Below are 12,303 nucleotides of genomic sequence, written 5' to 3' on the forward strand. Positions count from 1 at the left end.
GTGCAGATAGGCTGGGGAAGGGGGCGCCGCTGCCATTAAATGCTTCCACCTGGTAGTCACAGCTGGCAAAGCCCAAGCTCAAGCAGGCAGTTCTGTGCAATGGTCCCATGTGATGTGGTCTGAGCGTGGATGTCCGGCTGCCCATCGTGGGATGGGCAGTCAGAGATGCCTGGGAAGCCACCATGGTGACAGCCCTCACTTAGCTGAGCATCCCCCAAAGGCCACAGACCACCTGTCTCGGGCGATCATGTCACTTACTGAGCTCTTGCTATCAGCTAGGTGCTCCCTGGGAACTAGGATAACTTTTAATCCCCACAACGATGCTGCAGGTAGGCACCAATAATCTCTCCTATTTTACAAACGAGGAAACAGGTGCAGGAAGGTTTCAGCAGTTTGGTCAAGGCCACGTGGCATGTCCATGCCAGAGTAAGTCTACACACCCAAACGTCCAGCCTTTGAAAAGAGGGATTCAGAAAGAGAGACAAGAGGAGGTCTATGAGAAGACGACCTCATAAAAAGTGAGATTTTGAGTGGTGGATGGATGAAGAGGATATTTAAGACATTTTCTGTTATGCCAGTCCTGCATTTATATCTTAGAGAGATTTCACTAAAGATGTATGGCTTCTCAGTGCCTTTTTTTTTTTTTAATGATTCTTTGAAATTTTTTTTAAAAGTTTCTAGCACACTGAATAGTGGAAAGCATACTCTTCATGTAGATCCACCAACTTTTAACATCTTGCCACACCCAGGCCACCTCTCTCTCCCTGCTCCTCCTCCGTCTCTCTGTCTTCATCTTTCTCTCGCTCTCCACACACACACACACACACACACACACACACACACAGAGCTCAGCATTTTGCCAAACCATCCAACTACTATATTTCTCACGATACTTCAACCCCAAACCCTTCAGCGTGCCTCTCCCAGGAACAAGGACATTCTCCTACACAAACGCAAGCCCCAGATAATCAACATTCTTTGGGCAAATCACCCAACACAATGTCCATGCTCACATTTCCTCCCCTGCCTCCCAAACATGCTCCGTGGCTGCTTATTCTTCCCGATCCAGGATCCGGTGAAGCGTCACTTACGACATTAGGCAGTGTGCCTCCCCTGCTCCATTCCTCATGACCTTAGACCCTTTGAGGAATCCCAGCCAGATGTCCCACGGAATGTCCCACGGGGTTCCCATGTCAGCTTCAGGCCAAACGCTTCCATCAAGCTCTGAACCCACCATCAGCCCATCTCAGCATGTCTGGGGCCCAGACTGAGGGCCCCTCCGTCATTAACAAGTCACCTTTGGGGTGATGCTTTAAGACTGTGAATATCCTGTTCCCCAACAACTTTCACCCCTTGCTCTTCACACGCCTCCATGGGTCCTGCCTGCATCACTTACTGCACTGGAGGTTGTGTGTGCGCGCTCAGTCACTCAGCAGTGTCCGACTCTGCGATCCCATGGACTGTAGTCCCCCAGGCTCCTCTGTCCATGGAATTTTCTAGGCAAGAATACTGGAGCGGGTTGCCCTATCCTACTCCAAGGGATCTTCCAGACCCAGGAATCAAGCCCACTTGCCCTGCCTGTCCTGCATTGGCAGACAGATTCTCTACCACTAAGCCAACAATTCCCTAATTCTTAAGACAGAGCGGGCCTGGTTCTTTTGGATGTAGCACCACCTGAGCCTGTCCCAGGCCATCCGGTGCTTTCCAGGCCACACCGAACAGCAGGAGGAAGGAGGGTGGCCAGGCTGCTGCTGGGGAGAAGGCTGGCACCTCCACCAGCTCCATCCTTGGCTGGCTGTGGGGCCCTGGGGCGGCCCCAGGACCAGCATCATCTCTCATCTGAGAGATTACTGGGTCTCTGAGTAGAAATCTACGTTCCAACAAGGTCCCTGGGAGATCTGTGTGCCTGTGGATGTCTGCCAAATTCAACATTTCAGAGCTTCAGCCTTTCCAGGTGAGACTCAGATCAGTTCAGTTCAGTCACTCGGTCATGTCCGACTCTTTGCAACCCCATGGACTGCAGCATGCCAGGCCTCCCTCTCCATCACCAACTGCCGGAATCTACTCAAACTCATGTCCATCGTGTCAGTAATGCCATCCAACCATCTCATCCTCTGTCATCCCCTTCTCTTCCTGCCCTCAATCTTCCCCAGCATCAGGGTTTTTTCCAGTGAGTCAATTCTTCGCATCAGTTGGCCAAAGTATTGGAGTTTCAGCTTCAGCATCAGTCCTTCCAAAGAATATTAGTGTTGCTCAAGTCTGGCTTCCTCAGAAAACCAAATTCTAATATCTGCCTGTGCAAGAAGAGGATGATGGCGATAATGGTGATAACGACGACCATAATTCCTTTTTTTAACAACAAATATCTGAGCTCATCTCTAAGGAAGGGAAATGAGCTCTGATATTTAACCAAGACTTCTGAATGGCATATTTATAATAATTAAGAAGATTGGAATTTGATGGAGGAAGGAGCCTGCTAAGTCACTTCAGTCGTGTCCGAGTCTGTGCGACCCCATAGAAGGCAGCCCACCAGGCTCCCCCGTCCCTGGGATTCTCCAGGCAAGAACACTGGAGTGGGTTGCCATTTCCTTCTCCAATGCATGAAAGTGAAAAGTGAAAAGTGAAAGTGAAGTCGCTCAGTCGTATCCGACTCTTAGCAACCCCATGGACTGCAGCCTACCAGGCTCCTCCGTCCATGGGATTTTCCAGGCAAGAGTACTGGAGTGGGGTGCCATTGCCTTCTCCTGGGGGGTATTAACCAGAAATTCCAGCTTTCTGGGTTGACTTGGGCGGTCTCAGGGCCACAGGGAGTTTCTCCCACAAGTCCCTCTTCTACAGAAGGAGAATGGGAAATGCAGTGGTTTGGGGTGGCGGGGGGAGGGGGGCACAAGCGGATGGGGCAAAGGCTGCCATTGCCCTGAAATCTCCTCAGCCTTGTGCTTCATCTTCACAATGTGAGCCAAATTCTCCTTCTGTTCCATAATAGATCCGTATTTGTTTCAACATGCTAAACTGTGCTGAATTCTCATCAGACGAGAAGATGCTTCCTACCCGAGTGACCCCATGGCCTTGCGCCCTCTCCCGGGTACAGCCAGGACCCAGTGGTTTGTGAAGGTGTGAAGCAGGCGTCCTAAGGTGACCTGCACACCTACCTGAGGGAGGACCCACCACAGCTGCAAGAGGGAGCAGGGAGGCTCGGATGTGTCTGCAATCACCCTGGGTGAGATATTGTTGCTCCATACAAGCCTCTCCTGGTGCCCAGTGCTTTAGTCTGCAAAGATTTCACTTCCAACCACCACCCCCGCCTCCGCTTTGGGTTTTATACAAACCCCATGGGCCATGCTGGTCAGGGCTTCTGGCCATCCCCATTCTACAGGTGGGAAAACTAAGGCCAGGAGGAGGAAAACAACAGCTTGCCCAAGTTCACACAGCACATCAGGCACAAACTCAGGACTGGAGCCCAGGGTTCCCATTCCCAGTTCAGAGCTGTCTCTCCCAAAAGACCCCAGAAGAAAGGCTGAGACTCCTCGTCCCCCGGGATGTGTCTGTTTGCCAGTAAGCGGTTAAGGTGCGCACTGTGGTCTTGAGGCTGGAGCTCACCCACTGGGCAGGTGGACACTGGCAATCTTCCCCTTCCTAGGAGGGCGGGGGCGTCTCTCGTGTCACTCAGGCCACACAATAAAGATACCCAAAGGTTCCTCGCCAGTAGAAAAGACTGGGCACCCCAGTCCCAACCCTAGCTCGTATAGTGTGTCAGAGTTCACAGAGTGACCCGGCTGACCTGGGGCAAGTCCCTGCCCCGGGCCTCAGTCTCCCCCTCTGGGAGACACACCAGAGTTCGAGTTCCATGGCTAATTACCTTTGGCTTAGAACACAAAAATAAAGGCTTGATTTCATTCTCAAACCAAACATTAAAATATTTGTCTCCGAGGCAGCTTTGTCCCGAGCCCAGCCTTCACTCCGGCACCCAGCGTCCTCCCAGCCCTGCGGGCTCCTCCGGCAGCAGTCCAGAAGCGGCCCGGGCGCATCTGCTTCCACTCAGCATCCTCAGCCAGCCGCTCTGCCAAGGACTTGGCCCATGGCCTCGCGAACTCTCGGGGGCTGCAGAGGCGGCGGGTCCCAGTTAAGGAAGAGACAGAGGCCCCCGACAGGGCAGCCATTCCAGCTCCCAGAGGGCCCTCTCACCCTGAAGCAGCAGCCAGACCCAGGGGCCAGCTGGGCAGTTGCTGAGTGACCAAGGGGTCAGCCCCTGGGGAAGAGGAGGACAAAGAGGCTCAGACACAAACACTGCAGGGTCCAAGTTGCAGGGTGGGAGGAGAAGAGCCAGAGGTGTGGTCTAGGCCCTGGGTGCCGGAGGGGAGACAGAGGGGCATCTGGGGCTGGTGATGGATGAGGCCACTGGCTTCCGCAGTAAACTGACCTGAATTCAAATCTCTGCTTTACAACCTCAGACACACCCCAGTGCCCTCTGTTTCCCCATCTGTCAAATGGGTCAGTAGCGTTACCAAGTCACACATTGTGAGACTCGAATCAGCCAAGATATGCAAAATATCTTACACATCACACAGGCCAAGGAAATTGTTCTTGTTGTTGTTCAGTCACTAAGTCGTGTCCAACTCTCTACGGCCCCATGGACTGCAGCAGGCCAGATTTCCCTGTCCTTCACCGTCTCCTGGAGCTTGCTCAAACTCAGGTCCAGTGAGTCAGTGATGCCATCCAACATCTCATTCTCTGCGGCCCCCTTCTCCTCCTCTCCTTATTCTCTCCCAGCATCAGGGTCGTTTCCAGAGAAGAGGCTCTTTGCTTCAGGTGGCCAAAGTATTGGATCTTCAGCACCAGTCCTGCTGATGAATATTCAGGGTTGATTTCCTTTAGGATTGACCAGTTTGATCTCCCTGCCATCCAAGGGGCTCTCAAGAGTCTCCTCCAGCACCACAGCTCAAAAGCATCAGTTCTGTAGTTACTATGATTATTAGCGTCGCAGCGGTCTCCACTCATCCACGCTGCGTATGTTCCAAGACCAAGGTACATAGTTGAAACCACGGATACTACCGAACTCCGTATACCCTATGCTTTCTCCTATGATAAAATTTAATTTATAAATTAGACCCAGTAAGAGATTAACAACAGTAACTGATAATAGAAGAGAACAATAATGACAACACACAATAATAAAAGTTACGTGAATGTGGTCTCTCTCATTCAAAGCATTTTACAGATTGGACGCCTTTTCCATCTTCACTAAGCACTCATCGTGTGCTGTGGCCCTAATTTAACAGTCTGCAGTCCAAAAGCAAAATGGCAAGAATTTCATTTTGCTTCTTCACAATTTCAAGGAGAGATTTGCTTCGATGTCAGCAACTTCAGCAAGTACTTATTTTTTTCTTAATTAAGTTCAGAATTTTCACCTCTTCACTTACGGGAAGCACTTTATGGCTTCTCTTTGGCAGATCCAAATCCCTGGCATCATTGCTCTGGATCTTTGGTGCCATTTTTAAGTAAAATGGGGCTTCCCAGGTGGTGTAGTGGTAAAGAATATGCCTTTCAATGCAGGAGACACAAGAGACTCGGGCTCGATCCTTGGATAGGGAAGATCCCCTGGGGAAGGAAATGGCAACCCACGCTAGTATTCTTGCCTGGAAAATTCCATGAACAGAGGAGTCTGGTGGACTACAGTTCATGGGGCTGCAAAGAGTCAGACATGACGACTGAGCACACACACCCATGTTAGTTCTCATCCTGGGCAGGACTGAGAGGGATGGTGGGAGACTATTTCACCACACTACTTAGAACAGTGTGACTTAAAACTGAAGAACTGTCTATTTCTAGAGCTTCCATCTAATATTGTGTGCTTAGTCACTCATTTCCGAGAAGGCGATAGCAACCCACTCTAGTACTCTCGCCTGGAAAACCCCATGGACGGAGGAGCCTGGTAGGCTTCAGCTATGGGGTTGCGAAGAGTCAGACACGACTGAGTGACTTCACTTTCACTTTTCACTTTCAGGCACTGGAGAAGGAAATGGCAACCCACTCCAGTGTTCTTGCCTGGAGAATCCCCAGGGATTGGGGAGCCTGGTGGGCTGCCATCTATGGGGTTGCACAGAGTCGGACACGACTGAAGCGACTTAGCAGCAGCAGCAGCAGTCACTCATTTGTGTCCAACTCTTTGCAACATTATGGACTGTAGCCCGCCAGGCTCCTCTGTCCATGGGATTCTCCAGGCAAGAGTACTGGAATGGGTTGCCATGTCCTCCTCCAGGGGATCTTCCCAATCCAGGGATCTAACCCAGATCTCCCTCATTGCAAATGTATTCTTTACCATCTGAGCCACCCCATTTAATATTGAGGTGGCCAAAAAGTTTGTTTGGGTTTTCCTGTAACATCTTACAGAATAATGTTATGGAAAAATCCTAACAACCTTTCAGCCAGCCCAGTGTTTTTGGACTGCAGTTGGCCGCAGGTAACTGAAATTGTGGAAAGTGTAACGGTGGGTAGGGAGGCTAGGGTGGGGGATGGGATCGACTATACTATTATTAAAATTAATGCTGGAGAAAATGAAGAAGGTCCAGTTCACTATCTCACTTCCAATATATTGTCCCAAATGATATCAGCTTCTGGGTGTCCCTAGGCCACAACAAGGAAGACGGGATCTGGAAGCCCCAGGGGGATGTGATGGGTCAAGCCAGGGTCTTCTGATGTCCCACCAAGTAGTCCCTGTGGTCTGGACCCCCGCAGGGAAGTGGGACCCACTGGCTCTGACCTCCCGGTTCTGAAACTCCAGATGTCCTCACTCTGCAGGGCAGGCTTTAAAATCTATTTTAAGGATGAAGGACAGTAGAACAAGGCTTATGAGTCCCCCGAGACAGAGTGACCTGACCTTGGAAGCGAAGAGAGTGACTTTCTAGCCGGAGAGAGGCCACCAGGTCAACCTGACTCATGAGCTTCATTCCAGACACAGCAAGCACAGCTCGGGCATCCAGGCCGAGTGTGGGGGCTGCTTTATGTGAGACCCCACTCCTGGGACCCGGCCACTCAGGGAAGGGGACTCACTGCCCCAAGTCACAGCTTCAATTTCCCCTGAGAACGTGGCCCTGCTGGTTCATTGGTGGGTGCGTGAATATTTGCAGGGGGCTTACTTTGTGCTGGGCCCTGGGCTGAGTCTGGGGACACAAAGGGTGCACAGACGTGGCCCCCCTGCTCCCCCGTCAGGACACAGGAAATACACACACCCACGTGAGGGAATTACAGCTGAGGACTGTGAAGAAAGCAACCCAGGAATGTGACTGAGAAAACCTGGGGGGTGACTGTTGCCCCCAGGATGGTCAGAGAAGAATTCTTCAAGGAGGAGACAGAGGATGAGAAGGTACTAGGTAGAAAGAAGGGGCAGGGGTGAAGATGCTCCCGCTTTTCTCCTTCGCAAGGTCCTGTGACCTTGCAGCTCTTCTCACTAAAGTCGCACAGTCTATTTCCCCATCTTGAAGCTGGGCTTGGCCATGGACTTGCTGTGGCAATAGCTTTCAGGAGACCTGACCTACACTGAGGCTTGAAAACATGCTTTCAGGAGTTTACCTTCCCCCGGACTCCTGCCTTCACCCCCAGCAAGCCTGCTGGAGAGGTGCAAGAGACACATGGATGAGAGTCAAGTTGTTTCAGCCTTTGTAGCCAAGGCCAGGCTAGACCAGTCAACAGCCCTCGAATCACCTTCATGTAAGGGAACCCAGCCAAGGTCAGCAGGGCCACTACCCAACCCACCACTGACCGAAGATGCATGAGAGGCCCCAAGCAAGGTCAACCAATCCCTAACCAGACCAGCAGGGCAATTTGGCTGTCTCACTGCCTCCTAAGAAAACATGGATTTTTTTTTTTAAACAAGAACTCCGTTTTTTATTTCATCATTTCTTGCATTTGAAGTACTCCTCGATGACGTCCTTGGCCCGAGATTCTTTGCCATAGTCCTTAACCACCACACAACTTGACGGGGTTTTCCCTGTCAGTTTTACAGAGGCCTACCCATTCCCTGAGTTTCTTGTTGTTATCAACCTCGATAAGGCTGATTTGATGCTCATCACAAAGGGCCTCCACCAACTTGACATACGTAGGCTCATCACAGTTGGACACAAGCACACGTGGATGGGCTTGGTGCTCGTCTAAAGCCTTGGCAGCTTCGTGACTTCCACACGCTGGAATTCCATCGTGGATGAGGGCGGCCTTCAGCACCTGTTGCAAAGCAGTATTAACTCCACTACACCTTCAGCAGCAATGCCCTCCTCCGCCATGGAGGTGGGTTACCGGTGGAGCCGAATCTTGAACGCACCTGAGCCTCAGCCTCTGCGCGAGCCCGTGGCGGCAGAGAAAGAGGGATGATTATTTTTTTAAGTCACTAGGTTTGGGGATGGTTTGTTACCTGGCAACAGTTAACTGATACAGGGGGACAGCATTCCAGGCCACAGGAATCGTATTTACAGAGGCTCAGAGGCAAGGAAAGGGCTTCATGAGTTGAGAGAAACAAAAAAAGCCAGAGCACCTGAAATGTGATAAAAGGACCAGGTGGGAGAGAGAAAATGAGATCCAGGAGGTGGGTGGGAGCCAGATCGTGCACAGCCTTGACAGGGGCTTGGGTATTTTTCTAAGTAGAAAGGGGAGCTAGTGGAAAGTTGTAAGAACGTGGTGGAGCAGGGTCAGAGCAAGCATGTAATGGATTTACTCTCAAAACTTCCCTCTGGCTGTTCTGGAGGAAATGAATTAGAAGGAGCAACAGTGGAAGTTAAGAGCCCACTTGTAGGGTTCTTCCCTTTGCAAAGTAGGGACTGGTTACAAAATCTCAGAAAGTAGGCATACGGGGAAACTGAAGCTTAGGCGAAGGGACTGAAATGAATGGGATGCAGCTTAAGAACTGCTTAAGGGGAAATTTATAGCTTCAGATGTTTGTATTAGACACAAGATAGGTTTCAAATCAATTATCTAAGCTTCTACTTGATGAAGCTCAGAAAAGAAGAGCAAATTTGAAGGACTTAGACAACCTGATTTCACACCTACGATGACACTGTAGTGATTGAGGCAGGGTGCTACTTGCGAAATTACTGATATAAAGATCAATGGAAGAGAATAGAGAGTTCCCAAACAGACCCAAACACACAGGGCCAGTTGATTTCAACAAAAGTGCCAAAATAATTCCAGAAGGAATCAATATAAAAAAATAAAAGAACTTGACATTTACCTTGCGCCATATACAAAAAACTGACGTGAAGTAGATCATAGACTGAGGCATAAAAGCTAAAATTATAAAATTTCTAGAAGAAAATATAGAAGAAATTCTTTCAACCTTGGATTAGGCAAGAATTTCCTATAAAGGACACAAAATGCAGTAAATGTAAACAAAAAAGTCTTAATTGAACTTCATCAAAATTTAAACTTCTGCTCTTTAAAGACATTGTTAAATAGTAAAAGTTAACCACCAACTGGGGGAAAATATTCATGATACAATGTTCTGACAAAGAACTTGTATCCAAAATATACAAAGAACTCTTTCAAATTAATACCAAAAAGATAAACCATTTTTAAAAATATATTTGAACAGACACTTCACAAAAGAAGATACACAAATAACCAATAAGCACATAAGATGCTTGACGTCATTTGTCATTAGAGAAATGTAAGGACAAATGACAGTGAGATGCTAGTCACCAGAATGGTTAAAACGAAAATTACTGACAATATACCGGGTGCTGGTGCTGACAAAGATATAGAGCCACCGGAATTCTCGTATATTGCTGGTGAGGATAGAAAATGATTCTTTGAAAACAGGTTGACAGCTGCTTATCCAGTTAAGCATGCATTTACCACATCACCCAGCAAATCCACTCTGCAGTATTTATCTTGGAGAAATAAAAACAAATGTCCTCATAAAGACTTGTTCATGGCTATTCATAGTAACTTCATCTGTAATACCCCCAATTGGAAATTATCCAAGTGTCAATCAACTGATGACTGTGTAAACAACCGGCATATCCACACAATAGAACACTGATCCACAGTGACCTGCTCGTACGCACATGTGGATGAATCTCAGAAATGTTACACTGACTGGCAGAGGCCAGATACAAAATACTACACACTATAGTTATACTAAGTCACTTCAGTCGTGTCCGACTCTTTGCAACCCTATGGACTGTAGCCCTCCAGGCTCCCCTGTCCATGGGATTCTCCAGGCAAGAATACTGGAGTGGGTTGCCATGCCTTCCTCCAGGGGATCTTCCCCACCCAGGGATCAAACATCTCTTAGGTCTCCTGCATTGGCAGGTGGGTTCTTTACCACTAGCACCACCTAAACAAAAATTGCTTTTCCCCCCTGTATTTCTTAACTCACGTTTAGAATCACTCATTATATTAGTTGAACAGCATGATCCCCATATATACATCAGTGTCAGGAAAAGGCAGATCTAATCTATAGTGACAGTAAGCAGACCAGTGTGGACTGAGGCCAGAGGTGGCAGACATTGTCAGGAAAGGGTCATGAAGGAACTTTTGGAGGTGACAGTCATGTTCTGTATCTTGATGGTGGTGGTGGTTACAAAGATGTATAAGGAAAGAAGGAAAACTTTCGTCTCTCAGTCATGTCTGACTCTTTGTGGTCCCATGGACTGTAGCCCGCCAGGTTTCTCTATCCATGGAATTCTCCATGTAAGAATACAGGAGTGGATAGTCATTCTCTTCTCCAGGGGATCTTTCCAACCCAGGGATCGAACTAGGGTTTCCCGCCTGCATTGCAGACAGATTCTTTACTGTCTGAGCCACCAGAGAAACCTGTCAAAACACATCAAAATATACATTAAAATGGGTGTATTTTATTGCATGTAAAGTGATATCTCAAAGTTACTTTTTAAAAGAGTTCTTTAAACCTTTGGGGACGTATTTGTTAGAAAAAGTGTTTGTTGGCATTATTTCATAAAATTGCATATCCTACGACCCAGAAGTCCCAGTCCTGGGTATAGACCCTAAAATCTGAGTGCACGTGTGCTCCAGGAGACAAAACAGAAAGTTTATAGCGGCATAGTGAAAATGTCTATTGGCAGTAGAATGAATAAATAAATGATGTCATATGATTAAAAAAAAACTACACTCAAAGAAAGTTAATGAACTGCAAGTATACACCCCAATGTGGCTGAGCCTCACAAACATAATATTGAGCCGAAGAGGCCAAGCTCGCACAAGAATATGTGCAGGTGATTCTATACACATCAAGGTCAAAAAAGTGGGCAAATGAAACTCCATGGTTTGGGAAGTCCTCTGTAGAAACAACACTATAAAATAAAGCAAGAAATGACCAGAAGATCAGCACTGACTCCAGTGGGATGAGAAAGACACACGGGGGGATCTAGTTTCTGACTATGCTCTAAATCTTAACCTGGGTGGTACTTAAGTTGGTGTTTGCTTTATAATTATTTGTTAAACTATACATATATTTTAGGCACTTTCTTCTGTGTATAAATATTCTAGAATTTAAAAATTCATAAACAAAGTAAGACAAGAAAGAAAGTGATGAGAAATATGCAGACGGGAGAGAAACTGTCTGGGGAAATCAGGGAAGACTTCCTGGAGGAGGGGTCTGTTTAGCAGATGTATATTGAGAGTCCTCCACATACCAGACTCATGAAGACAGACGTGAACAAAGACACACTCTTCTTGTCCCCGTGGAATGTACATTCCAGAGAGGGAGATGGCCAGGAATCAAATAGCATACCGTAAAAACATAACCAACAGGGCACCTTGGGGATCTTGAGCATCGTAATGGCCTTGAGGGTAAAGTCCAAGGGTCCTGAGTTCTGAAGAGTGATTATGGTTTGCTTGGGAATGAGAGGTAGGAGGAATTGGAGGTGGCAGCATCAGCCCCAGTGAAGCTTCTCAAGCAAAAGAGAGCTTGGCCCCAGAGAACTGCCAAAAAGCTCACACAATCATGCAGAGAATACTTGAGGAAGTGGCATGAGATGAATAGCATGGAGAAATGGAAGAAGATATTCGAACTGGACTTTGAAGAGTGGATAGGAGTTCATCAGGCAGAAATGATCCTTCAAGAAATCCTTGAAGACTGGGATTTTGTGTCTTGCTCACCTATGCCTAGTACGTAGATGTGCTCAGTAAATAACATGCTAATTTCTCTTGGAAAGTAAAAAGTCAGAGAACAGAAGAATTGAGAGATTATAAAATTAGGGCCACTGGCCTTGGCCTCAGATAATGGGGATGCAGCCGTTTCAGGGCTGGGGGAGGGAGTTTGCTTAGCATCCTGGGCTCTATCTCATCTGTCAG

General features: G+C 48.0%; 1 pseudogene; it reads right to left on the minus strand.

The window, feature by feature from the left end:
- Window positions 1-7,892: 7,892 nt before the first annotated feature.
- Window positions 7,893-8,276, minus strand: LOC104985141 (annotated as a pseudogene).
- Window positions 8,277-12,303: the final 4,027 nt, after the last annotated feature.

Source organism: Bison bison, unplaced genomic scaffold (genome assembly GCF_000754665.1).
Source record: "Bison bison bison isolate TAMUID 2011002044 unplaced genomic scaffold, Bison_UMD1.0 scf7180017864039, whole genome shotgun sequence".
NCBI classification, from domain to species: domain Eukaryota; kingdom Metazoa; phylum Chordata; class Mammalia; order Artiodactyla; family Bovidae; genus Bison; species Bison bison.